The sequence below is a fragment of the Ambystoma mexicanum genome, chromosome 3q, assembly GCF_040938575.1.
Source record: "Ambystoma mexicanum isolate Mex_15411 chromosome 3q, UKY_AmexF1_1, whole genome shotgun sequence".
In the NCBI taxonomy this organism is placed as follows: Eukaryota; Metazoa; Chordata; class Amphibia; order Caudata; family Ambystomatidae; genus Ambystoma; species Ambystoma mexicanum.
In genome coordinates, this window is record NC_090926.1 from 705,320,511 (window position 1) to 705,346,861 (window position 26,351).

Here is a 26,351-nt window from a genome sequence, read left to right on the forward strand (position 1 = left end):
CCTGCCAAACAGGTGTATGGTCAAAATCTCCATTGGCAACAAGAGCATAGTCCATAATTGTTGGACGTGCGAGACGTCACTGCCTTTTTTTTCTTAGGCAGTGACATTCTCAATCGCTTTGCCATTAGTTTGGACCTAATAAACTTCAAAGCTTGGTCCCAATTAGCGGATAATCCCATGGGCTTTGATGATCCAGAAAAAGCATTTAGGTCAGCTCAATTGCTACCTTATGCAGTCAAAATTCAGATTAAAGAGGACGTCACCATCCCAGAAAGGACCCGACAATTCTCTCTGGAAGTGAAAGTTAAAAGAGGACAAAAATTGAAAAACCCTGATGCTTATATTCATCTAAATGCTTCTCTACAATAACAAGGGTTAGGGGTAAACCCAACACCATTAGTCAACATAGAACATGACACCATTCCAATAGAGGTGGATAACAGTGACTTAAAGAGTATTACTCTAGCCGCAGGCACCATTATTGGAATTGCGGTTGATGACCGACATTTCTCCATTGATTTAGGAAATGAACTGTTGTGACTAATCCACAAGGACTGTTTTGACAGTGACAGTGATGACAATACAACACCAGACAGGATCTTTACCCGGCATGGGGGGAACTTCCTTGTGTACACTTCTTGCCCTTATGGTAAGGAAGATGTGACTTGTGACTTCAGAAGGGATGAGGTGATTTTCCAGGTCCATGAGGGCTGCCTTTCCCACCTGAAGCCTCCAGTCCAAATCAGAACTCTGACCAGGGACTTCTCCATCCAGCTGGAGGAGGCCGCTGAGATAGCAAAACCAGAAGTCTTTCCAGGCTTCAGGCAGATGTTGGAAAAGAGAGTCAACCTAGCGGATGCCTGTGTGATCTGGAACAGAAGCAAAAGTTGAAACAAGTTTTCTTGGATTTCCAAGATCTTTTTGCGGTAGACTCATATGACTGTGGTCGCACCGACATCCACACAACAACAATTCCCACGGACCCTGGCATGACTCCAGTGTTTGTGAAGCAATATTGCTTGCCTCTCACATCAATGGAGTCCCTTACTGAAATAATTAAGAACCTTGAGTCCCGGGGAATAATCTGTCCAGTACACAGCACCTTCAATAATCCGGTGCTGGGAATATTGAAAACAAATGGCCAGTGGAGACTCTGCCCCGACCTTAGGGAGCTCAACAAATGGGTCCATACTTCCCGATGGCCTCTGCCCTACATTGACCAAGGGCTGGCCCAGATTCAGGGGTCACAGGTATTCACAGCAATAGACCTGACCAATGGATACTGGTCCGTGCCTGTCAGTAGGGAGGACCAATACAAACTGGCTTTTACCTTTGGGGGCCAGCAGTACACATGAACCCGAACTCCTTTCGGATACCTCAACTCCGGCAATGAATTCAACATTTTCCTACATAAGGCCATGCCCGACCTGGGTGAGAGGGGTAACCTGGCTTATGTAGATGATGTCCTCATCAAAAGTTCATCTGTGGAGGAACATATAGCGGAGATCCGTTATGTTCTGACACAGTTGAGGGCCGCCGGAGCAAAACTTTCCTTTCAGAAAGCACAGTGGTGTAGAACCTGTGTTAATTTCTTGGGGCATGAGATTACTCCTCACGGTCTCTGTCCCCAGGAAAAGAAAGTGGAAGCACTTCAGAAACTAAAAGACCCCACAACTCTGCGGGCAATAAGGAGCCTCCTTGAACTGACTAATTACAGCAGAAAGTTCATTGAGGGCTACGCAGAGATCACCAGACCCCTGATTCATCTCTTGAAGGGGGGGGGTCAAGTGGGAATGGGGTCCAGAACAAACCGAGGCAGTAAAACAACTCAAAAGAAGCCTCTCACAAGCGCCTTGCCTAGATTACCCTGTCAGAAACAATGAGTTCTTCCTGGAGACAGGGTTCTCTAATTCGTGCTTGACGGCAGTATTATACCAAAAGCATGACAAGGTCAATAAAGTAATCTCCTATGCGAGCAAAACTTTATCCTCTGTGGAGGAAAAATTCAACGATTGTGAGAAGGCACTCCTGGCAACGGTGTGGGCATTGAAGAATTACCGCCCGTTCATCCAGGGGGAACACATCATAGTGGAGACTCCACACCAGCCTCTGCAATACCTCCAAAGTGACAGAATCCGGGCCGGAAATGTGAGTAATTCCCGAATTACTTCCTGGATTCTGTCAATGCAAGGCTTTCCTGTGGAGATCAGATATGGCCAAAACAAGAAGAGTCCCTAGCGCAAGGTCTGGCTGACTTGCATGATTGTGCCAGAGAAAACTGTCTTGAGGACGAAAGTCTAAAAATCAAGGACAACATGGAGGCATACCTTAATTCCCCCCACACAGTCTTTGAAGAAGACAAGTGTGAGAGAATGCCCACTGTCTATGTGGATGGATGCACTTACCATGTTGACAACAACGGGGAAAAAGAACTGGTGGCCGGCGTAGGGAATGCATGGGTGAATGAGTCCCCAGAACTCTCCGCTGGGTACAGAATTGGTCCCCGAAGTAGTCAGGTAGCAGAGTTGATGGCTGTGCATCAAGCCATCCTCACTGCTGTCCAACATCAACTCCACGAACTGGTCATAATCACGGATTCGGATTATGTATGGAACGGGTTCGTGGAGCACCTGGTTAATTGGAAAACCAGAGGCATGCTATGGGCTAATAACAAACCCTTGAAACATGGGAAGTTAATCCAAAATATTGATGACCTGGTCACCTCGAATGGGATGACCATCTACTGGAAAAAGATCAAGGGTCATTCCAAAGTAGAGGGACCAGACAAAACTGGAAATGACTTAGCTGATCAGCTGGCCAAAACCGGGGCCATCCAAAGGGATCTAATAGAAATAGAGTCCCTGTTGTGGGAAATCCAGGTCACTGCTGTCACTAGGTCCCAGACAAATGCTCACAATGATCTTTCAACTGCACAATGGAGTAAGGAGACCCCAGATGCTGATTTAATTACGGCTCAAAAGGGGATCCAATAATTGGTAAGTTTTACCAACACATTGAGGACCCTGAGAACTTTCCCCTGACGGATACTGATTACATTGGGAAGGAGGACCTTAGAGTGTTGATGAAATGTCCAAAGATGTTCCGAATCCAAGACAGTTTGTTGGTCAGGAAATCCCAAGCTGGCCATGATCAGTGGGTGGTCCCTACCTCTTTCCAAAGCCTGATGTTAAGTCACGCCCATGATGCGGCCACAGCCGGTCATAGGGGGTTTCACACAACACTTGAGATCTTAAGAGAGGTTGCATACTGGCCACACATGGGGCAGGACCTCGACCAATACTTAAAGAGGTGTCTGTTGTGTGCAAAATTTCAGCCATCATCCCTCACACACTGTGTGCCTCTCCAAAAGAGGGGGATGACACTGCCATGGTCAGATTTGCAAATCGACTTCGTAGGCCCTGTGATTCGCTCATCTAGAGGAAACAAGTACATGTTGATGGTCACATGCTTGTTTACCAAGTGGGTGGAATGTCTCCCGGCCCCAAACTGCAAGGCAGAAACAGCAGCGGCCCTGATGATTAACCACATCTTTTCCCGTTTTGGTCTACCTCAAAGGATTGAGTCAGACAGAGGTAGCCATTTCACCAGCGAGGTAATGACAAAGATGTACTAGATACTGGGGGTCAAAAGGAAGCTACATATTGTTTACCGGCCAGTTTCTTCTGGGGCAGTAGAACGCTACAACCAGACCATTGTGAGTATATAAAAAAAGTTTGTGGCAGATTCCGGGCCAAGTTGGGATATCCGATTACCTCTGGTCCTAATGGCCATCAGATCTACCCCTTCATCTGCAACTAAAATGTCACCGTTTGAGCTGATGACTGGACGCAAGATGGTGCTTCCCCAGCATTTGCTCTACAGGACCCAAGAGCAGACATTGATAAATGCCTCCACAACTCATGAGTAAGTGGAGAATTTAAGAAAACACCTTCAACATACTTTTGCCTATGCTCAGCGGAATCTAGAAAGATCAGCTGATAGCATGAAGACCCATTACGATTTGAAAACTTCCAGGAAAGTATATAATGTGGGAGACCAGGTCAATCTATACAATTTCCAAAGAAACCAGGTGAAAATGTTTGCCTACATGGAAGGGACCCTTTGAAATTATAGACAAGGTCTCCCCAGTTGCATACAAGATCCGCATCCCCAAAGGTAGTTTGGCGGAAGAGGAAGACAAGTGGGTCCATATAAATCAGCTAAAGTGTTGCCATTCCAGGCACACTCTGCAGCAACTGGAGGAGTCCTCTGCAATACCAGAGGGGACCGCTCCAGATTAATTCAGTTCCACCCTAAAATATTCCACATATAGCCTATAAAATTCTATGATTCTTGAATATGTTCTTGCCCGCTGATTTAAAAAAATGTATATGTTCATGTTTTTGACTATAAAATGTATATGCCGCCCCACTATATCAATAGTGGGGGAGAAATGTCTTGGAATGTGTATTGCCGCTTTGCTTTATCATCCTAGGAGAGATGAAACCCGGAGACTGACCACGGAAGACGACCTGGAGACCGGGAGCAAAGATCCGAGGTGCCCAGGGTACAGCCCAATATTCCCTTCAGGACAGGCGAGGAGACCCGATCGATCCAACCGGATGGAGGAAAAGATACTGAACTGTGCCATCTGCGGAATTGGAAAAAGAGGATGCGGACATACCAACGCATGGATCAAAACATCCTTTGCACCCGACTCCCTATCGACTCGAAATCAAAGCGCAGTCGGGCGGGGGGCCTTGTTGGGTGTCATGACCCACGTTTGGGTCATTATGCTACAACATTTGGTGCTGTGGGCTTAGGAAATCCAGGATGGCAGAAAAGCCCACATGTGCGCCAGAATCCAGGAAAACCGTGCAGTTTTTGCGCACACCAAAATGGTCGTCTGACCTGCCACCCACCAGTGCGAGCGTGCTGGGTCAGAAGCGCCATGAGTGAAATGTGGTGGCAAAGGAAAAACAACAATGCCATGTTTAGCAAGTATTATATACTATCAAGCAAAATCCCCTTTTTGAAATGCATTAATTCAAGACAGATCCCAAAAATGGGTGCATTACCGGCATTTTCCACAAGCCGGCGCTAGTGGTCTAAACTCTGACAGGAGAACTGCTACTTCAGAAGCTAATCAGCCTCCTGAGACAGCTGGAAACTTCAAAGCCTTTTTGGTTAATTAAACATTTTAAACACCTGCTGTTCCCTGAAGACAGGCTGATTCAATTAACATTGCAAGAGGCTAGGAAACCTTCTCACCTCAGAACTACACACAAGAAGGCAGGATATCACATGGCCCTGGTGATTGAGAGGGAGGGGACTTCCTGCAGCCTGCTGAACCCAACACAATAGGCTCTTGCAATTGAATGGGGTATGTTAATTTGGGTGTGGACTGTAAACAGAGCTCAGCCAGCAAGAAGAGACATGTGATCCTTGACTCCCAAGTTGCTGTGGGCGGACCCAAACACTGAAGTGAATTGAATTGAAGGCAAATATATGTTTTATAAGAACACTGATAACTGATTGTAACCAGATGACAGAAATGTACAATTTGGAGATCCTTAATCTAAGAAATGTCCCCACAATTTAAGACTAGACTCAAATCTGTACCATGTTCTGAGGCAAAACCCTGCTAATTATTAATACTACTGGTATGCTAGAGACACAATAACTTAGATTAATATGCTCGGAAGAGGGTACAGGTCTGTGTAAAGATTTGATGAAAAACCAATGTTGCAAAAGCTACCAAAAATGAAAATAAGTTGTCATTTTTGAATGCAAGCTCTTCGGAAGATCAGAGTTGAACAAGCATGGACCATAAGTAATCTGTAATATGTACATGTAATGTCAAACAACTGTGTATCTGGGAAATATGTGTCGTTATGAAAAATGATTTTCTAAGGTAAAAGCAAAGGGGAGTGTTCTTTCTGTATGCCATAATGATGACACCTCATGACTCACTCTGACACACAACTCTGTTCTCCAGTGAGAGCACAGAAAATTCTTCAACCTATCAGAACCCTGAGTGGGTTGGGCATAGAAGATGAGCCGACCCACCCACTTTCAAAACACATAAAAGGAGACAGTGCAGGACAGTCAGGACATTCATTTTTCACTTTCTGCGGAGCATTTTGACAGACAACTTCACATCCAGACTTCAGACTTCACATCCAGAGACTCCCGACTCCAGATAGACTACAGAACTTTGAACCAAGAAGGCCTACTGTAAGCTAAAGTATTCTCAGCTGGCCTTACAAGTTTGCAAACTGATTACCCCAGATCTCCAAGGGGCACATCAGAATAAAACCGCTGGGCCGTGCGGCTTGCTGCTTGATAAGGATCCCGTGTATCCAGAACAGAACCAGAGACCCAGAAAGCAGTGCTGAATCCAGAACCACAGACCAGACCAGACTCTGTATCCAGAACCACTAGAAGAACTACAGACCAGACCAGAACCAGAGAACCAGTACCCAGTGGTGAGAGAACCGCAGCCAATCCTGACCCGATCCGTGACGAAGTTGCATTCCTGTCCAAAATATAGTGTGAGTACTCAGCCAGAACTGTGCAAAACCCAATCTCTTAGTTTAATATAATCGAATTCAAACTATTTTAACCTATTGAGAACTGCATCATAGAAATTGTGTCCCTTCTTTTGATTCAAAGCTGCAAACCTGTCATCTGTCATTCTGAAACTTTAAAATTTAATTTCTGTAAAACTACCTTCACAAAATCGCTCGAAATTGAACTTTCATTTTAAAGCTTAGATTCTGGGCTTTCCAACGAACCCTGAACCGACTTTCTATTCTATTCTATTGCCGCGATTTTTGATTTGGCTCAAATTTCTTCACGTGTCAAAATAGCAGCTCCTTGCTTTCCTTTGCTGAAATTCGTTTGCAACCTGACAATCATTCATAGAGCATTGCTAAAGTGATCCTGAAATAATTTAAAGTATCTATCACTCACCCTGAACCTCTAGAGGGAATTAAAATAATTTTTAGCATATTTTTCCCTTCTTTGCATACCACCTTTAAAGTACTTTGCCTGTGTTTAAAATCATCCCTGTTTCTCTAAGCTTGCTAGGGGGGAACTGAATTTGTATTGTACTGTGATTCTATTCCTGAAGACTGTGTGTGTTACTTCCATCTCCTTACATTGCATAGGGGGGGAGTGAATTGTCTGAGAAAAAGTGATCATATTATCTTTTGCTGAAATCATATCAAGTTTTTTCTGTACTGCCTTTTATTCATCTTTGCATTTCCTTGAACCCATAAATATATATATATTGTTTAATTCTCAAATAAACCTTTTAAATTTGCAAAACAAACTTACTTCTTGGCACAGTGGGGTCAGGGGGATTCTAAGAGAGCGGTGTTATATAAGGGTTGTCATCCAGAGTACACGAACTGGACATATAAATATATAAATAAGGGCTTCCCTTGAGCAATCCCAGACAAGGCACTGACTTAGTGGGAACGCTTGATTGGAGTCATTTAACAAAACTTTACAATATAATTTTAGACCCAACTGCGCATGCTTTTGTTACGTTTGGTGTCCTTTCATCAAGTGGGGACTAAATTAGAGTGGAGGTCTCAAAATTTTGAACATCTTATACGTTTAGTGTTCTTTGAAGAATCTGCGTCCAAGTTTGCATAATGATTTTAGAGCCAACTTTGATTTTTTTTGCAAAGTTTGTGACTAGGGGGCAAAATAAGAGGGATGCCCCACCATTTTATGATCGCTTATAGCTTTGGTGCCATTTTACAAATCTTCACAAATGTTTGTAACCATAACAGACGCACCGTTGAATGTTTGTGCAAAGTTTGAATGGATTTTGTCAAGTTGGGGCTATGTCACATCAATATTTTTGTACCTACATTTTGACACTTTTCAAAAAATAAAACATGGACGGATTTGCAACGAACTTGTACAATGAGCATTGGCAAGGGCCCGAAAGCATGGTTTTGCAAATATGTCATTTTATTTTTTGAAAGGTCTCATGATTTAGGCCCAAAAATGTTGATGTATGTTTGGTGACTAAGGTATATCCTGTGGCCATGGCTAGTGGCCAGATTGTCCAGGGCATGGCCGAAGGCCACTGGCCATGGCCACCAGGGATTGGCAATGGGTTAAGGTGGGCATGACCACCATGTGATGTGGTGAAGTTTTTTTAAATCGGAAAATAGCCTTGAATGGGAAAAAGAATTCTGCTTGTGGCTACAGGCCGAAGTGCTGGACGGGATTGCAGAAAACCTGCACGAGGCGCATCAGCAAGGACCTGAAAGCATGCTTTTGCAAATCTGTCCCCTGTTTTATTTTTCCAAAGTGTCAAAATGGATGTACAAACAATAGTGAAATAACTGGCCTAGGCAGTGGGTCTGGCCCTCAAAAAGGGCAAATGTCTACTCTGGTTTGCTTATTGGGGCATGGGGCATGGCCGAAGCCCATTCACCATGGATTGCAGAGACGGCCCATGGCTACAGTTATGAGCTCTGGGCATTAGTCACATTATGGGGGTATAGTGGACCCTGGACCAGGATGCGGGCTAGTTGCTGTAGATAACTGGGGTGGTTGTGTGTGCTGTGTTCATGGTCGAACCTCATGCCATAGGCTATTCAACCATGACTTGCATCCCCAGCATGCGCTGCTGAAAATGACAAACATCAATATACGGTGCAAAAAAATTGTTTGTGAAAGGAGGTGTATAGTTCTTCCATATATGTTAAAAGAGGAATTATTAATAACTTCTATACAGTGCTGTAACATCATGAAACATTTTCACTCATGAAAACCATTGTAATTCATGCAAAAACCTTGCTAAGGGAACATTGGGCCTCATTATAAGTGTGCCCATCCCGAAACAACGGTGCCAGTAAGCTTACCATCACCGTTGTTTCCAGACCGGCACACTATAACTCTGCCGGGCGGGAGAGCACCTGCCTGCAGAGTTTTCACCGGAGCACCGGCACCGTTAGCAATGGTGCCGGCGCTCCCGTGTCTCTCTATGGGAATGGGGACTCATGAAATTACTGGCTTCCAAATTTCCGTCTGCTGGACTTGGAGTCGCCCGGTGACACCGGGAAGTCAGTCAGCAGTAACTTTTTACAGTTCCGGCAGAATCCTAACAGTAGCAACGGCATGGTTATCCCCAGACCCGGAATGAGGCCCAATATGGTTAGGTTGCACTAATAAAAACACATGAAATTCATTAAAAACAACTTTGTTAAAGGGTCATTATGGTTGCAAGGTAAAATCGAAAAACCAAAGAAGTTTGCCAGTTATGGTAAACTATGCGACCATGACTCGTGCCAGCACCATGCACTACTAAGACTAAGATCCAGGACATCAAAGATGGCATCACATCACATTTGTGTCCCCTCGTTGATGAACCCTAGGATCTAATAATGTGTTGTTTATATAGTACCTGTGTCTAAGTGCTTTACATAGAAAACATATAGACACAATATCACCCAACCAGAGTTAGTACTCATTTTTTCAACCTGGAAGGATGAAAGGCTGAGTTGACCTTACCAGCATTAAAACCTGCGACCAGCAGATCACACACAGATTGCAGCACACTCAACCCACTGAGCTATCTTGCCAGCCTTTAATTTTGTTTGTCATTGTGAATCCCATCTGTTATGTATGTGCTCATGGGCTTTGCAACTGGCGGGGCACCAGATTAAGATGATCATCACTTCACTTATCAGCTGAATTTCAAGGGTTTGGCTGTGTTAAATCTGATCACCTTAACCTTTCAATGAAATCCAAGGCTTTCAGCCATGGCCACTGTACATGTTGCACCTATTTGTTTTCTCGGTGCCCACTAGACATGGCATTTGGCCCTGGCCAGTGAGCAGGGTCTTTAGCCATGCCCATTGTATATTTGTATGCACTAGGTTTCTTTCAAGCCCACTTATCATGGCCTATGGCCATGGCCAGTTAGCAGGGCCTTTGCCCATGGATGCTGCCCATGTTGCATCAATAGTTTTCTTTGTGGCCCACTGACCAGGGTCACTGGCACAAAGACCCATTTTTCCCTGTCTAGTAGATGCAATCACAACAGATGTGCCCCCATTTATTATTTGTTCTTCAATGCCCACTGCCACAATAATTACTGCATTAATAAAAGCGATAACAGCTGTTTTTGTTCTGTGGTGCATTTTTCACAACTCGTGCTATTATCGCAGTAATTATTGTGGTATTACCGTGGACATGCAAAAATTGTTCAAGCCAACACTGGTTCCCCAGACCACCCCCAACTTCCCCAGATTTCCTATTTCCCACTTCCCATCATTAGCCCGATGTGATTTCAGCCTTTTTCCACCTTGAAAAAGCATTTTTTTACTTTTCGTTTTTTTGAATTATTGCAGTAATTATTGCGATAATCGCTTGCATCAAGCAAAAAAAGGCAACTTATTTATTTCTGAAAAGCCTCTGCTGCAAAGCACTGTGGGAAAAATACAGCTACAATTTTGGGAGGAGAGGGCACCCACTTCCCCGTTAAATATTTTCTAAACTATTGTACGAAATAACAAGAAACCCCTCCTGAAAATCGTGTCAACACTTCATGCCCAAATTGTTTCTTACTTGGACCAATTCCGTCCAGCGGTGTTTGCACCGCGTGGCACATTCATTTCGACTTTTTCTCTCTGAGAAAATGAATGGGATTAGGCCGAGAGCAGTTTCTCTTTGCTTTCCCAAAATGTCCACTCTGTGCGTCCACAATCATTTTGTTCAGAAAATATCGTCTAAATCCGTCCTAAAAGTCAAATGTTATTAGCAATTCAATTTCGGCTTTCCCATGGGACTATCTTCGCACTTTAACTATAGTTTGGCAACCTATATCTCGTGACGCAATTTCACTTCTTTCCTGCCCTGTCCTTTTGTGACGCAGATATCCAAAAAAAGTTCCAGGGGGAGAGGGTCTTCATGTAGGCAGAGGTGTGGCACCAACATTCGTCATGCTTCCTTTACTCCTGACGGGCTATAAAACATTCAATTGACAGTAATGCGGTAAATTGTTTTTTCGTTTTCTTCAGATTAACCAATTTGACTCCCTGGCAGCCCAAATTCGACCGAAGAGAGGACATTGCTGAGCGCTGCAAGTAGCGTGATTTAAAAGCCGATCCTTAGGAATCGGCGCAGTGTCAGCACCAAGAGATAAACGATCGGGCTTCCATCCTCGCATCATGCCCCAGCTCATGCTGGTTTTGGCATCAGGCTGCTGAGTTCATTAGAAAACGAAGCCTCAGCACTGATCTCCCTCATGGCTGCATACCTGTTTTTTAAACACCTTCCATTGGTGTCCTTCAGGGGTGTACACTTCAAGGTACAGGCAGGCGGAACAGGAACATTATCTTCTGCTCTTAATGTGCCGTCCACAAAGTTCCTCTGGGGCTTTGGTCTGTTCGCGTTATTACAGCCCCATTCATCATGCATTGCCCGAGGACACCACAGGGAAAATTCCTATAAAAACAAAGAATAAACGTCAATATCCTGTTCGCATGGGAGAGGCTAGAAATTCACTCTTGAGATATTGGGAACAGAACCTGCAAACCGAGCTAGCACACCAAGTCTTTACACAATACAGCTCTCAAGGGGACACTGGATTTTCAAGTAGAGGTGACTGAAAAATGTGATTTTGAGCCGGAAAAGCAAAGAATGCATTTTTTAGAGAACAATGTAATGGAATAAACTGCCACTCAGAGATGCGCTATAGCAGGAAAATCTGCTGAGGTTGTGCTTCCATTGCTGTATTGTCTGCATTTAATTGGGTGTCTGTGGCTGCCTGCTTTGATCTGATGGAAACAGAAGAATAAGCTTGTGTGGCCCATTGTAGATGACATTCCAGGGACCCTGTTATGTGGCTGAGCAAAAAGTTTGGTATGGGCAAATTATTCCTAGTTTATTTGCAACTTAAGTTTTGTGCATGAATTTTGTTTTTGGTTTTTGACCTATCATTTTCAGTAGTTTTCTTTGGGTCAAAGGTTGCAAAATGATTCACTATTGGCCTCATTATGAGTGTGGCGGTCAGGAAATAAGGGTGCCAGTGGCAATGTACCGGAACCCTTTTTGGACTACCACACTCTGACTCTGTGACCAGGGGACGTTATGCCCGGATGGTCTGACCTGCCGTGTGCAACGGCACCCGCCTGCAGAGCTTTCACAGAAGCACCGGCACTAACAACAATGCTGATGCTTACATGTACCCATTCCCATTGACGGGTCACTGCCGTCCTCGTAATGAGGCCCTATGGGCTTAGGTCAGAAAAGTAGCATCATTAATCAAAGGCAGGAGTTATGATGCACGCGCTAAAATGATCTTGCGTTGCAATCCGATTCTAGCCAGAAGTACAAGGCAGACCAGTGGCGTCCATGTGCTCAGTTTCCCGCATAAAGGGTTAACAGGTAGAAAGTTAATCGTAGACCAGCTTTGTCTTTAGATTGGTAGAACGGGCCTAGGACTAGCTATACTCTATGGAGGTATAAGTCAGCAGTGGAAGTCACCTAAAACAATAGTATGACAAATACAAATTGAAAAGCAATTCCTAAGCATTGTTTGATTCAAATATGTACTTTCCTTAAACACCCATGACTAATTAAAAACACGAAACCTACCTCAATAAATGTATGTATATCATCTATATCAAGCTGGAGAGATGTAATGAAGGTATTGCATTGCAGAAGGTACAGAGGTATTGTAATGAAGAATGGAAAGTATGCATGCAAACATTTATAAGACAGTGAAAACACACATTTTAAATGTGTTACTTTTACATTGTCTTTGGTTAACTTGTAAAATGTGAACAAGGCATCCTCTAGTGTCCAAGGTAAAAGCTATGTGGGCAGGTTCCCCTGGCATGCTTTGGAGTAGGGCACCTGGTCCATGTGTTCCCCACCTTAGTCTCTCAAGCAAGCGCAGGAACATTACACAGGCTTCTCTGAATTTCTCCTGGCAGCAGAAGTGGATGGTAGCATTGAGTCATCGTGATGCAGCGAGCATCTCACAATTGCTTGGTTGGGGCGGGGGGCTACTTTGAAACAGTATGTACAACTGGCACTTTGAGCACAGAAGGCGATTGGATGCATACAGCAACAGGTGGTTGAATGTGGGGGGTCTGAATGTGGCTTGCAGTCTCGAAATTGGCACACATTCTGCTTGCATGATAACGTGTATAATCCGAACAATTCCATATGCCAATGCTAATGCCATTGACATTTAACATGCTGTGGGTTACAAAACAGCTTCCTGGGAAGAATGGAGACTCTTTTCTGCTCTTATCAAGTCAGGGAATGTTTCCAAAGTTACCCTCAGGCTGATTGCCTGGAGAGTTATAATGGGTGTCCTAGGCAGCAGGTTTTCGGCAGTGTTCAAGCTTTTAGTTCAAGCAGGTAACCTCCATGTACCTCAGGGATTGTGGGGGCAAGGGCTTGGTCTTTCAATCCCTCTGGAAACGTGTCCTCAACTTTATGGAAGGGCCCTTTGAAATAATCAACTGTACCAGTAAAAAACCAAACAAAATGAGGGGTGCTGACTTATTAAATCAAGCTTTCCAAGCATGGGATTTGTGGATTTGCAAGTCAATTGAAAAATAATATTATAAATAAGTTAACTTGGAAAAACAGCCTGAAGGTTTTTTTTTTTTCATGTACAGAATTTTAAAATAAGGTTAATGCACAGTTTATATATATTTATTTCTGTGCATGCTTGAACATCCAAGAGCACTCCTAGTAGATATGTCAAACAAAAGTATTTATGCCCTTTGGAAATAAGTCAAATTATGTTTAGCGTATTTTGAGAATTAGCAATCATCTATAAATGTATTTACCCTGGGTAATAGATGTTATCAGGTTGTCAACTGATGAGTGTATTGCATTAACTCTCATATCCTGAACTTTTGTTTAGGTACACAAATGCGTCTTTGATCTTTCAAGCACACATTTTTCACAGCATGTAACATCCATGTTAGGTAGCAAGCTGGACTAACATCTGCTGGTATATCAAACACACAGTGACCAGAGTAAAGTATAGATATGTACCTTGTACATGTGGGTGAATTTGTGACCCTACATTCTGCCAGGCTCATCTAGATTGGAACCGCCAGAACCTCTTTTTAAAGCCCATATTGCTATATGAAAGTGAGGCTGATTAACAGGCTTGACTATCATGCAGAATCCAGTCAATGGAGCTCCAGAGACGTTAAACAAAACGGAGACGTTTCCCTTAACAGATGGAAATCCATCGCAGTTCATATATAGGGTGTTATTATGAGATGGCTCCTACCATGTACCACACATTGAGGCAAATCAAGCCACCCTCAGTGACCTCACAGCCCCTATGCTGACCACTCAAAGATCAGGTTTACTAGGCACATGTTTACACTAATCCTCATGACCTCAGTATCCCACTTATAGTCCCCCTTACAGTCCTACTATTTTGTATCTTGCTTGTTTATACATTCTGCAGCCTCACTTTCTTTAATCATCTGGAGCAATCAGAGAACCATTCAACCTGTTAAATAGAGAATGGAAAAATCCTTTGACAGATGAAACCCTCTTTATGCTTTCTCATACAGGTGTCCCCTCACCTAAAAATACACCCACAAATACACAATGACCTGTGCACTAAGAAGCTATTGGAAAGACTTTGTGATTCGAGTATACATTCATTTGAGGTTAAATGATTAGGTGCAGGTTGGGGTTATTATGGCCCTGACTACCAAATGTTTTCAAATTGTGCAGGATGGCCCAGGAGAGATTCTCAGTGATGAGCTTAGAGAAGTCCAGCACAATACCAAAAGATAGCATGGAGCTTATTAAGAATGTTAAAAGATATAGACGAGACATAAACATGAGATAACCAGAGAGCAGATGGATTAAAAATTGTAAGTCAAAATATGCGTGTGAATAAATTGTGTTGCATTGTGCACAAAGATATTTTATAGGAGACCACTGCAACTTTCTGGTACAATGGGATCACCCATCATTGATAGGGAAATCAATCATTCTGACAAAATTCATGGAATACACCCAGGATGTCTGAGGGGAGATGTGCAGAATTAGGAATGACCACATATTAACTAGGGAGGGCACCCTCTAATGGACATTATACTACTAGTTAAGGAGACAACTGTGAAAGCAAAGGTTACATGGAGGGCAGCTAACATTTGTCAGCTGCGTCGTAGAACAGGCAGACTTACCAGGGATCGGATTGCACAGGAGAATAAAGTAAGATGAGCTTGGAGTAATTTAAAGAGGCCAGGAGGCTATATAGGGGATTATATGGTCTTCAAAACAGAAACAGTAGATCTACGAAATAAGGTTTAGCTGGAAGACTAGGAAATAAGTTGGCTGGGGGGAATAATGCATGCGAAGAGTTAACTTTTTAGGAATATTTTTGTGTGTAGAGTTACAGTCAAGGACTATTCTAAGTTTGGATCTGCCTTTAAATAATTATGCTGTTCATCTACAGCCTCATTTGTTCTTTTCAATGACCTCACCACAAAAGGTGAGATTAGTCAAAACCCCCTCCTGCCTCCCAGAACCTTTATGAGAGAATGCAGTGCCCATCACGATGCTGCAGCTACACCAATGGCTGATTAGTCAGCAGCGGACATGTGTGGCTTGTTTGTCCGCATGCCAGGGATGGGGTTTAGTTCAGCGTCTGGCCCAGCTGTAGTAGGCCCACCCTCTTTCCCTGGAACATTATGGCTCACCTATAGAAAGTTTGGAAAAAAGAATATATGGCTCAAATGGACATAGCTGTGTTCATTGACTGAGGCACACATGGGGGCATAATGTTTGCCTAACTCCTAATGTTTAGGATTTAAACAGGCTATGCAGTGGAAAGCCCCTGTTATTCCCTTACTGCATGCTCATTCGGTATTGTTGCCCAGAGTTCAATATGTAGCTATGTCAGAGCTACCCTAATACACAAGAAGGAAAAACCTTGAGAACCGGGGCATTAGGTAATATAGCACAATATATTATTTGTTTTCTTCTTTTTTATTGTATATGGTTTATTAAAACCTTTAACAATTCTCATCAACCTTACAGCCATAGAACTACATGTAACATATTCAAATATTTCATCATATGTCACTGCTCCATGTCAGTCCCCTTAATCAATAGCATTCGTTATCCAGACCCAAAGTTCAATATTTCTTCCATCAGTTTCATAGCATCCAAAATGAGACTTCAGTTTTCACCAATTAACAACCGCTCCCATCATTCCTTGCCCTATTATCTAGTTCTTCTCTCCAATAAGGATACACAGGCCACCATCTAATTATATGACGACTCAGTGGAATCTCCCATCTCTCAAAATCTACATATCAAGGTTGGATCTTGATTCCTTACACATTGCACCTCTCTTGTTGATAAAATGTTTAGACAGTGGGCCTCATTACGGGTCGGGCGGTCCGTAATTAACAGTGGCGGTAAACCCGCCGCCACTGTTAATTTCGGACCGCCCGATCCCGACGAAGACCCCTGAAGACCCCTGAAGTCGGAAGGTGATCTTCCCGCCAGGTCTGACCTGGCGGGTTGAACACCTCCCGCCTGCAGGTGGACATGGAAACACCAACACCATCACGAGATGGTGCTGGTGTTTCCACTTCCCCATTCCCATTGAGTCCTGTGGGACGCAATGGGAATGTGGATTAACACCATTCCGCCTCCGTGACTCCTGGGACACCAGGGCTGTAATACCCTGGTAATTCCGGGAGTCACGGAGGCGGAATGGTAATACGAGTCCAGCGGTAACCAGGCGGTTTTACCGCTGCGGTTACCGCCGGACTCGTAATGAGGCACAGAGTCTCATAAACAAATCCCGATAGAATGGAGATGAAAATTTGGCTACGTACGCAGGCAATTGATTCATCGATCTTGCTTCAGAGGATACATCCAGTTTGTATTTAGATCTAATTGCATGCGTGTCAATCCAATCTTGACATTTTATTTTTGTCTTAATCCTATCAGTGTTTGTTATCAGGACCTCTAGTGAAATATTTAAGTGAGCCAGCCAGCCTCTACAGCTTTTCTTATTCTTGTAAACTACAATCAATTTTCTCTCTTTTTGTCAGCTCTATAGTAGACAGAAGGTTCTATTCTCAAAACATTCCTTCTTTCCTTTTCCCCTCAGAGGTCAGTTCGATTCGAACACACTTGTTTGGTCCTGAGGAAGGCCCTCATTACACCGTACCGCTGAAACGTAACTAAACCCTTGCGTCAACAACCAGACACACAAGAGTTGAGAGCTGTTTTGGAATTATACCAGCTCCATATGTAGATCGTGAATTGATTCAATAAGACACTGAGGCCTACTAAATAACAGCATTTTGAATTGTTTTGACTACAAACACTGATTCCTTATTGTACTATTTTTTAGCCAATAGGATAGTCTCTCGCTTTCTTCCATGTGGTACACTTGTAGAGACTTAACGAAAGACCACATGCTGTGTATAGATTAGGACCTGGTCATAATATGTTGTTGTAACATTTTTTGCAAAGCTATATAATTTGCCTTTTTGCTACTAATTCGTACTGAATATTAGCTTATACTACCTTGAATGTTCTGATTTCCTTTCCCTTTACCTTTAAACTTCCTGACTCTGGCTTCAGGTTCTTTCTTTTTGTTTATTGCCTAATAATTTGCATATCTAGAATGTGCCATTACTAATGGATTGTTTGCTATAAATAATCAATATGTGAAATGTATACAAATGCCAAATTCTAAGTGCAATGTGTTTTAGCTCCTTCATGCATGAGAGCTAACAAGAGTATAGAATACTCCATGCTAATTACTAGCACAGAGTGCCAGTTCTCCTGTTGTGACAATTAACACCAGGACACCACACTAGGTGCAAGTTATACACCCAGTGTATAGTTTTAAAGACTGGAGGTGGGTGTCTGTACTTCTGCTCTCTATATGGTAGAGGAGAGGCACAGAGGACCCCAGCCAAGATTCTCTATAGGGTAGCAATGGACGAGCAATCAAGGTCTAGCTTCTCAGGAGGTGATGCAGGCTGGTTCTTAAGTACAGTGTAGTCCCCAAACCCCCACAAAAGAATGTCCACACACTGTATTACTGAAAACACAGTCTTTATATAATTAATATTCAAGGTTATGTACACTTATCCCAATAACTTACTTTGTACTCAGAAATCAACAATGGTAAATATATACAATTCTAAAGTAGTACCACCAATATTATCAGATCTCATTAAAGTGCATCAACTATACTGTCAGAATGTCACACAGATCAATAACAAGGAAACCAGCAATAGAGATAGGAAGGAAAGCAAGATGATTGAAACAATAGGCAGAATTCTGACCCCTACCAATAGACACAGTTATGTGTGGAGATCCCCCCATCTGGGCAACCTGTAAAATAAAGATATAGCACAAGCCCAGTCCATATATTGCTCAATAGTCTTATTCTCTCCTATAATGTTTTTACCCCCCCAATGTACCTGGTGGAGCAGAGTTCTTTGAAGAAGCGTTAATGGATCCTTCTTGAGTGACTCCCTTTAAAGCAGGAGCCACGGATCGTCGAGAGACGTCGAAGAGGGTGAACTTGGCGTTGATGGCCTCGATGAGAAGTTCGAGGGTGCCGTGACCACGGCGTCGATCTAGGTGGTGCTCGTCGGTGACGTCCTGCGAGGATGAGGTGTGCGGGGCACCTCGGCGTTTGATAGTTCTGGACCGCAAAGAGTTTCTGACGAACTGTAGCCCGGAAAGGGCGTCAAGTCGTCGAAGTCTTTGTGGTCTTCAGGTGCCGGGAAACCCACCGGCGGATTCTCCTCGGCGCGTCAGCGTCCTCGACTTTCTCCGGCGGGAGTAAGTAGTCGTCGGTGCGGACAAGGGAGTCCTTCGATTCAAATGTTCTTAGGCGCAGGAGCGGACGGCTCCCTTCGTCAGCGGCGCAGCGTCAAGCGGTCCCCTCTTCTGGGGCAACACGGCTTCGACGGGCCTCCAACGGTTACGCCAATACTCCGTAACCTGGGTGACGGCAATGGACTTTGCCAGTGGCGAAGTCCTGGTGCATCACTTCATTCTCCTCAGCGGTCCCCGTCTCCGGTCGGCAGCCTTTCGAGGGTCTGACTTCCAGGGAGCTTTGACGAAGGTTAGCGGTGCTCGATGGTCCCTTGGAGCACGGGAAGAGGGTGCCTTACCAGGTCCTCTCTCGGATCAGTCTTCGACAAATTCGTCAGCTTTCAGATTGGGTCGAAGCAAATGCAACAGCAAGTCTTCTTCTTCCAGCTGGGCGTCGAGGATAAGCAGTTCCAGTTACTCTTCAAGTGTAGGCACAGCTTCTGAACAATTTCCAGTGCTGAGAGGTCCGCAGATATACTATTCTGCCTCTCCGATTTTATTTACACTTATCTGAGATTTTTGACTGCTTAATATAACGTCCTTTCTTCCAAGTGTGGATACGTTTTTAAAGTGTTTGTCATAATGTATTATGATTTCCAGCTTGTATCTAAAATGAATTATTTTTTAAAGTTTCACATGAAATGTTTTACAAAGCTTGTGCTGTAAGTATAGCAATAAACTTATCACTCTTACTCTTACTCTATTCTGCCTCTCATCCACACTACTGAGTCACACTCAGCAACCAATCATACAGAAGGGCATTCATGCAGTCAGTCAGCCAATCAGGCACACAGTGCATTCAGGCCATCCTCCTCCCTCTCAGACACTCACAAGAAGGAATGTGGATTGGGACAAGTATCCAGCCATTCAACACTACACACTGCATTCAGGCCAGTTTCGGGCAGGGCTGTCTCAGTCTTTGTCTCTCATACCAGAAGCCAGACAGCTACAACAAGAAGTGCATATTGGTCACACACTCCATTCACCCAGGTCCCACCCAAAGGGTGTACCCACAACATACAGTTACTGGGAAGGCTCCAGCCAGTCTGGCCTGGACTTCACAACAACACCATATATGGAACTTCCACCCAACAGCCAGTCAGGGGGAAGGGACAGAGTCAGGGCTTCCCAGGACTTTGAGAAAACAAGGTAACAGGCAATAGAAAGCAAGAGGCCACAGGGGCCATCTTGTTTTCTATCAGGAATCAACTAATTCCAATGGCATGGCCTGGGCATCCCACAATGGAGGATACTCAGAGCACCTGTCAAATTCAGCATGGAGCTGCCACCAGCCCATATCATGCTCTGTGGGCCACCCACAGGTGCTCAAAACATACACTAGGGGCTCAGGGTTGTACCCCCACCCATGGGTGCCATAAGGGTATACCATGGGTCTGTACACCAAACCAAAAGCAGGAAGAGCTGCACTGCCAGGAGTCCCACATGGACTCTTGGGCAGAAGAAAATACAGAACACAAATGAAAAAGGACTACAGGACAAGGACAGGGAGGCCCTGTCTCTCCAATGCATTTCCAGCATCACAATAGTGTGTCCCCATCTTCGCAGGATATAATTGAGACAGCCCAGAGTGATTCATTCCACTGGTTTTCCTGTTGGGACCAATCCCCTTTTTATCACTTAGTGTTGTACCTCATTCCCTGACAGAGTAGGGGTTCACCCTCCAGTTTTGCAGTTTGCGCAGATGAAGACAGGCTTTGGTGCTCCCCATGTCTCCTCAAATTGGTCGGAGGGCTCTTGGGTGGACTTGGGTTTGGTCAATGGTTTTAGTTTTTTAGGTTTATTCTACAGTTGGCAAACAGGTTTACCATTGGTATTCACTGGTGCCAATTGAGATGTTTTTTCAAATATTGGAAAGGGCTTGAAGGAAGCTGTTAGCTGATACTCTGTGACTCGAAGGGGAGCCGACATCATGATTTGGCTCAAGTCTCGGCATCATTGTGAGGACGACCTTTCATCCATTGTAGATGACTTAACCTCAAAAGATTTTTCAATTGCGGATGACAGAGACGACCCCACAAAAGGTGAATCAATGACCAATATGGACGAATCCAAGTTTGAGGTTACTGCCGGTTTGGCTGGTATCAAAGTGCAGAGATCCCTTACAGCCAGTCATTTCGATGGAGCTTGTCACAAAGGGCCCACCTGCTCCGTCGCCTTTGGGGAGGCCACTGTAGTCAATGTATGAAAGGAGTGCATCCAGTTAAAATCCTCTAGCAAGGCTGTCATCAGTGTGGTTTTGACAGCCTACTCATGCCTGGCCAGATCACACAGTCTATTTTGCCATGACAGTGAGGTTTCAGCTTCCTTTTAGAGCCTCTTGTGCACCGTGTTAGCTAGATTTTCCAAATAGAATAACTTGGAATGGACCATTCCAACGAGGGTAGATTGCTCTTTTAAAGTATCATTTATGGACTCATAGAGCTTAGAAAAAGGAGCCAAAGAAATAGTTAAAGCAGCCATAACATTATTCTGCATTTGCAGAACTGCCGCATCAGAAAGGTGAGCTACAGGCTCGGAGATATTTTTTTTAACAAGGTGCACAGAGTCATTCTACGATTCACCCGTAGAAAAAACTGAAGAATCCTGTTGGAGCAGCAAGCCATTACCTTACCCTGTCGGTGAGCATGCAAGCTGGAATAGATTGAACAGGCGTCTTCCCGGCACCTCCGGGGAACCTAAGAGGATTCATGGGCACGAATGCTTGTTGGAAGGGCAGAGTCCAAATGGCTGCTTGCATTTCTCTTTTTATGGCTCTCAATTTGTTTTTACAATTCCTTAATGTTGCGGGGCACCGCACAATAGGAACCGCATGTTGGGTTTCCCGAGCAGGATAATGTGCCCGCTGCACATTACGCACATAGTCAGGTTGAGAGGCATCTTGTTCCAACGTGGGCCCCACCAAAGAGCCCGATCAAAAAAATATGTCCGCAGGGGGAGCAGTAGGAGATGCAAGGACCAGGATCTGTATTGAGTCTGATGTTGGTCTGGGGCTAATAGGTGCTGCCTTGGAAGCTTGCACAGGCAAGATTTGCATCAACACTGTGGGATTTGACGGTTGATCGTGATTAAGCTGGTCTCAGCTAATTCCGTTCTCCTCTCGTGTTATAGTCACTACAACCCCTCAGATCTTCTGGCTTTTCAAGTTCAAGAATTGGGCTGAGCTTGTCTGTGTTCACAATCGTGGGTGCTCCGATGTGTTTAGAACATGGGGAGGGGTGTACTCACCTTGGCAGGGGTTAGTAGGTTCAGAGGAGTACCCTCCTTAATTCTCAGTTGCTGGCGAGTGTGCGGTCCTTTGGATGCCATGTCTGGTTACACAGAAGCACAGATAATCTATCACAGAGAAGTCAAACAGCCGCTCCTGTTCCTCAGTCGACAAAGGAGACACGAGACACACTGCACGCACACCACATGTGCTCCACGCTGTTGATGAGTATTTGGAGGTCCGCCTCCAGGCAAACAAGGAAATGAAAGACATACTCCTTACTGCATGCCAGAGCTCCAAAAGGGTGTCAGGCAAGTCAGCAAGGATGAGAAACACTGCACACACACACACCGCGCTCCGTGCTGTTGATGAATATTTGGAGGTCTGCCTCCAGGCAAACAAGTAAACCAAAGACAGACTCCTTATAGCAGGTTGGAGCTCCAAAAGGGTGTCTGGCAAATTGGCAAGTTGAGACACTCTGCAGGCACACCACAGATTATTCTATGTTTAACATATTACCAGTATATTTAATGTAGCAACTGCATCTTCTACTTATGCCAACAACCAACATATTGTTTTATTTATGTATTTATTTATTGGCATTGGTTTAATATTCGAAACTTTTTACCTTTTATAACATGATACAAAATAATACAGTGTTCAAACATCAAAATTGATAAAATAGCAACAAATAAAAAAGAAAAACGTAATTTTTTAAGAGGGTCATACATTCCTGACACAAACATTTCATTTGTATTCATAACAAATTCCTTGCATGTTGGATGGTTAGTCATTGACCTTAGTTGATTAGTTAATGTCAGTATATAGTTCATGGAGCGTCTCTAGAGTAAAAAAAAATACTATTGGCCAACGACTTACACCTCCTTAATCTTTGCAGGCAATGTTCTTATTTGAATAAATATCTCTTTTAAAAAATTAACCAATGCTAAAATCAATGTTAGCCATTCGGCATGGGCTAATGCTGCCCACCATTGATCAGTGCACCTCGTGTGTCGGTTGTTGATGAATTTGCCCAGTAGCCTAGTTCGCATCTCAGTTAATGTTGCACAGAACAGTACCCAGTGTTTCAGTGTCGCTTTTTCATTCTCTCATTTACACAGCAGATTGATCAGCCATTTTGTCTTTGCTACATTTGGTAATAATGTCTTTTGTACGGAATAGGTTTATTCTCAACCGCAAATATTGCACTCGCTAAAATCTGTTAGGGAATTCTACTAGATATTTATGCAAAGAGTTAAGACACAGTGGTTCAGGCATCAACTGTGCGTACATTTTATAAGTCTGCCTTTGCTGCTGTGTCTCTGTCCAATCTTTTGCCCATAACTTATTTTAACCAAAGTTGGATTTGACACCAAGACTTCTTACGAATCACTCAAGTCCACCAAAATAGCCCCACACATACTTCCATTCTGTTAAAATAGGCTCAGAATTGTTTAATAGTGCACCGTTAAGTATACAAAAACCCAGCCGTCTCTCTTTTGCTATAAACTTGCTGTTTAGCATTACGCTTTTCCAGACTACCATTACGTACATAGATGTGAGACCCAGTTCTGCTTTAAGTGAAAAGGAAGCCTCTGCTCCATAGGCCAGAATTGGGATCAATTTCAAGCGATAAATAGACACTAGTGGAGAAAGGGAGACTTTTCTATATCTTTTTGAGATAACTCTCATTTGGGATTGCCAGGAGTTTTGCTTTTATGAGTGAAGCCAATTCCCTCGGGGAGTCATTTATGTTGGTATTCAGATGCATCCCCATGTATTTAAATAAATTCACCCTTCACAAACTCTCCCCTCCCAAGAACCACTCATATTTGCACCTTGCACTCCACGTCAGTGGCTGTAAAATCAATATACTAGACTTAAAAATATTGATCTTCAAGCCATTTTCATCAACATTGGCCTTTAACGCATATAGCACTAGGACCAAATCGTACGCATAAATGAACCCCATCAATATTAGGAGGGAAGCTTCTTGCAGTTGACAGTGATTTGTGCAAGTCCAAAATAAATAAGTTGAAGAGAGCTGGTGCCAACAGGCATCCCTGCCTTAACCCCTTTCCTGTTGGTATGGGATCAAAAAGGGTCCCTTTAGAGTACAGTAACAAGATATGCCATGGTAGAAACCCTATATTGGCTCCAAAATGTCCCTTGGCCAGTCCCATCATTTCAGTTTAGCCCAAAGTATCTGTCCATCATTTGTGTCAAAGGCTTGGGCCAGGTCTATGAAGGCAAGGTATATTTTAGACTTTTTTCCTTTCCAAACGTGTTTTGACTATGTTTATAAAGAACACGTTCAGGGACGTACCCACCCCTTCTATAAAACCTGACTGCAAGGGATCCCAATTTCCAGATAAAGAGGCCCACCACAAAAGCTCCTTCAGCACAAGTGCTGTAAAGATTTTCCCCACCACATCAAGAAGGGCGATGGGTCTATAGATCTTGGGATCTAACCTGTTGCCTGTTTTGATAATTGGTACCACCACTGAAGTTTTCCATGATGGAGGCATTTTTCCCATCTTTCCTATTCCTATATAAACTAACAACTTCAACAGGAACTTTGCACATACCTCCAGGTTCCCTTTTAGCATCGCATTGGTTATACCATCTGGACCTGACACTCTAGACTTACTGACTTTTTAAATCAGGTCTGTGCTGGTATCCATATCTACTGTTAAGGTCCATTTCCTACAAGTCGGATTCACATACACTGAATCTCCCACCCTGTTTTCCAAAAACAACAACGCAAAGTAATCAACCCATACCTCGGTCGGGGCGGCATTTGTAAGTTCTCCATCAAGATGCAACATCACATATTTTCTTGCTTTAACCCTGTTGCCATATTTCTGCTTTCATTTTCTACCGGAGTCCACACCCTCTCCATTTCTTTTAGTCTTTAGCTCCTTCAAACCAATCCTTGAATTCTTCTTAACCTTCGCCAGGTGTGTGTCATAAGAGAGCCAATGAGTGAAACTACCGTCTGACCAAATTGTCTTGATTCAGAAAACATCTTCAAAAGCTTAGTGTAATGAAACACAGTATTTACTTGATCAGTAATAGCTCGCACCGCCTGAGCACTGAAACGTTCGGTCAGACGCATTATTTTTGGGTGGTTGTTAATTAGCCTGCCCCCCACCAGAGACATCTACCACCTGAGTGCATGTTTCCATAGCAATTCTTTCCCATTACATACAAGTCTGCTTCAAGATGTGATCACTGGAGATAGTATGTCTGACTTGCAATTTTAATGTTCTTCTCAGCATATGTAATCTAGTACCTTTTTCTCCTGACCTCTCTTGCATGTCATTTGAGCCAGATATTCGTCCTTGATTTCGCCATTCAACAAACGTGGTTTATAGTCAATTGTTCGACAATCATAGTGTCGAAATACAAATGTTTCGAGACAAAAGGATAAAAAAACAAAAAAAAAACCTGTTTTTCTGGGAAAACCCCCTAATTCTACTATAAGAACCAAAAAAAACATTTACATTAAAAAAAATGCATTGGAATTTTTTTTTTCTCGTTCCTTTTGTTTCAAAATTATTGTATTTCAAAACTATGTTTTCAAAACGTTGACGGAACACCAACAAATGAATATTTCTATAGCTTAGCTCTTTACAACAAACATGGCCTTTAAATTCCCACTTGGAAGAGGCAGTGTGGATTTCCTGTATCAGGGTGTTTTTACAACCAAACCAGTGAATATTGTAGTCTCCACATAATATTATCGCTAAATCTGGGAAGGCCTCAAAAGACCTGTCTCACAACCCCATAATTGTACTGTCAAAGTTAGCCACAACTTTGGCTTCGGTGTCCCAATACACATTCAATAACATAAACCTTTCCCTAGTGGCTCATGAGCCATTAACCTGGATCATTAACATTTGTATACTAGCATTTGGGTACATTGTTTCAATCAGTGCCAGGCCTCTTGCCTTTTAACTGCTGTCAACAATCCTGAGCTTGGTCTCCCTTTAGACCCCTTTAGTGCTTTATTAAAGCCGCCCAATACAGGCGTTGTTCTTAGCCAGGTCTCCTGCAGGCATGTAATATCATAAGAGTCCCCCTTAACAAACAAATGAGTGTACCCTCTTGTGTTCTAACATCCCAAGATAAATGCTTCTGACCTGTCTGGCCGTGTCAGTTACGCTCTTCGTTTGTCAGCAACAAAGGCTTCTGACAGCCATCTCTGACTAGTTTTACCTTTATTCTGTGGAGG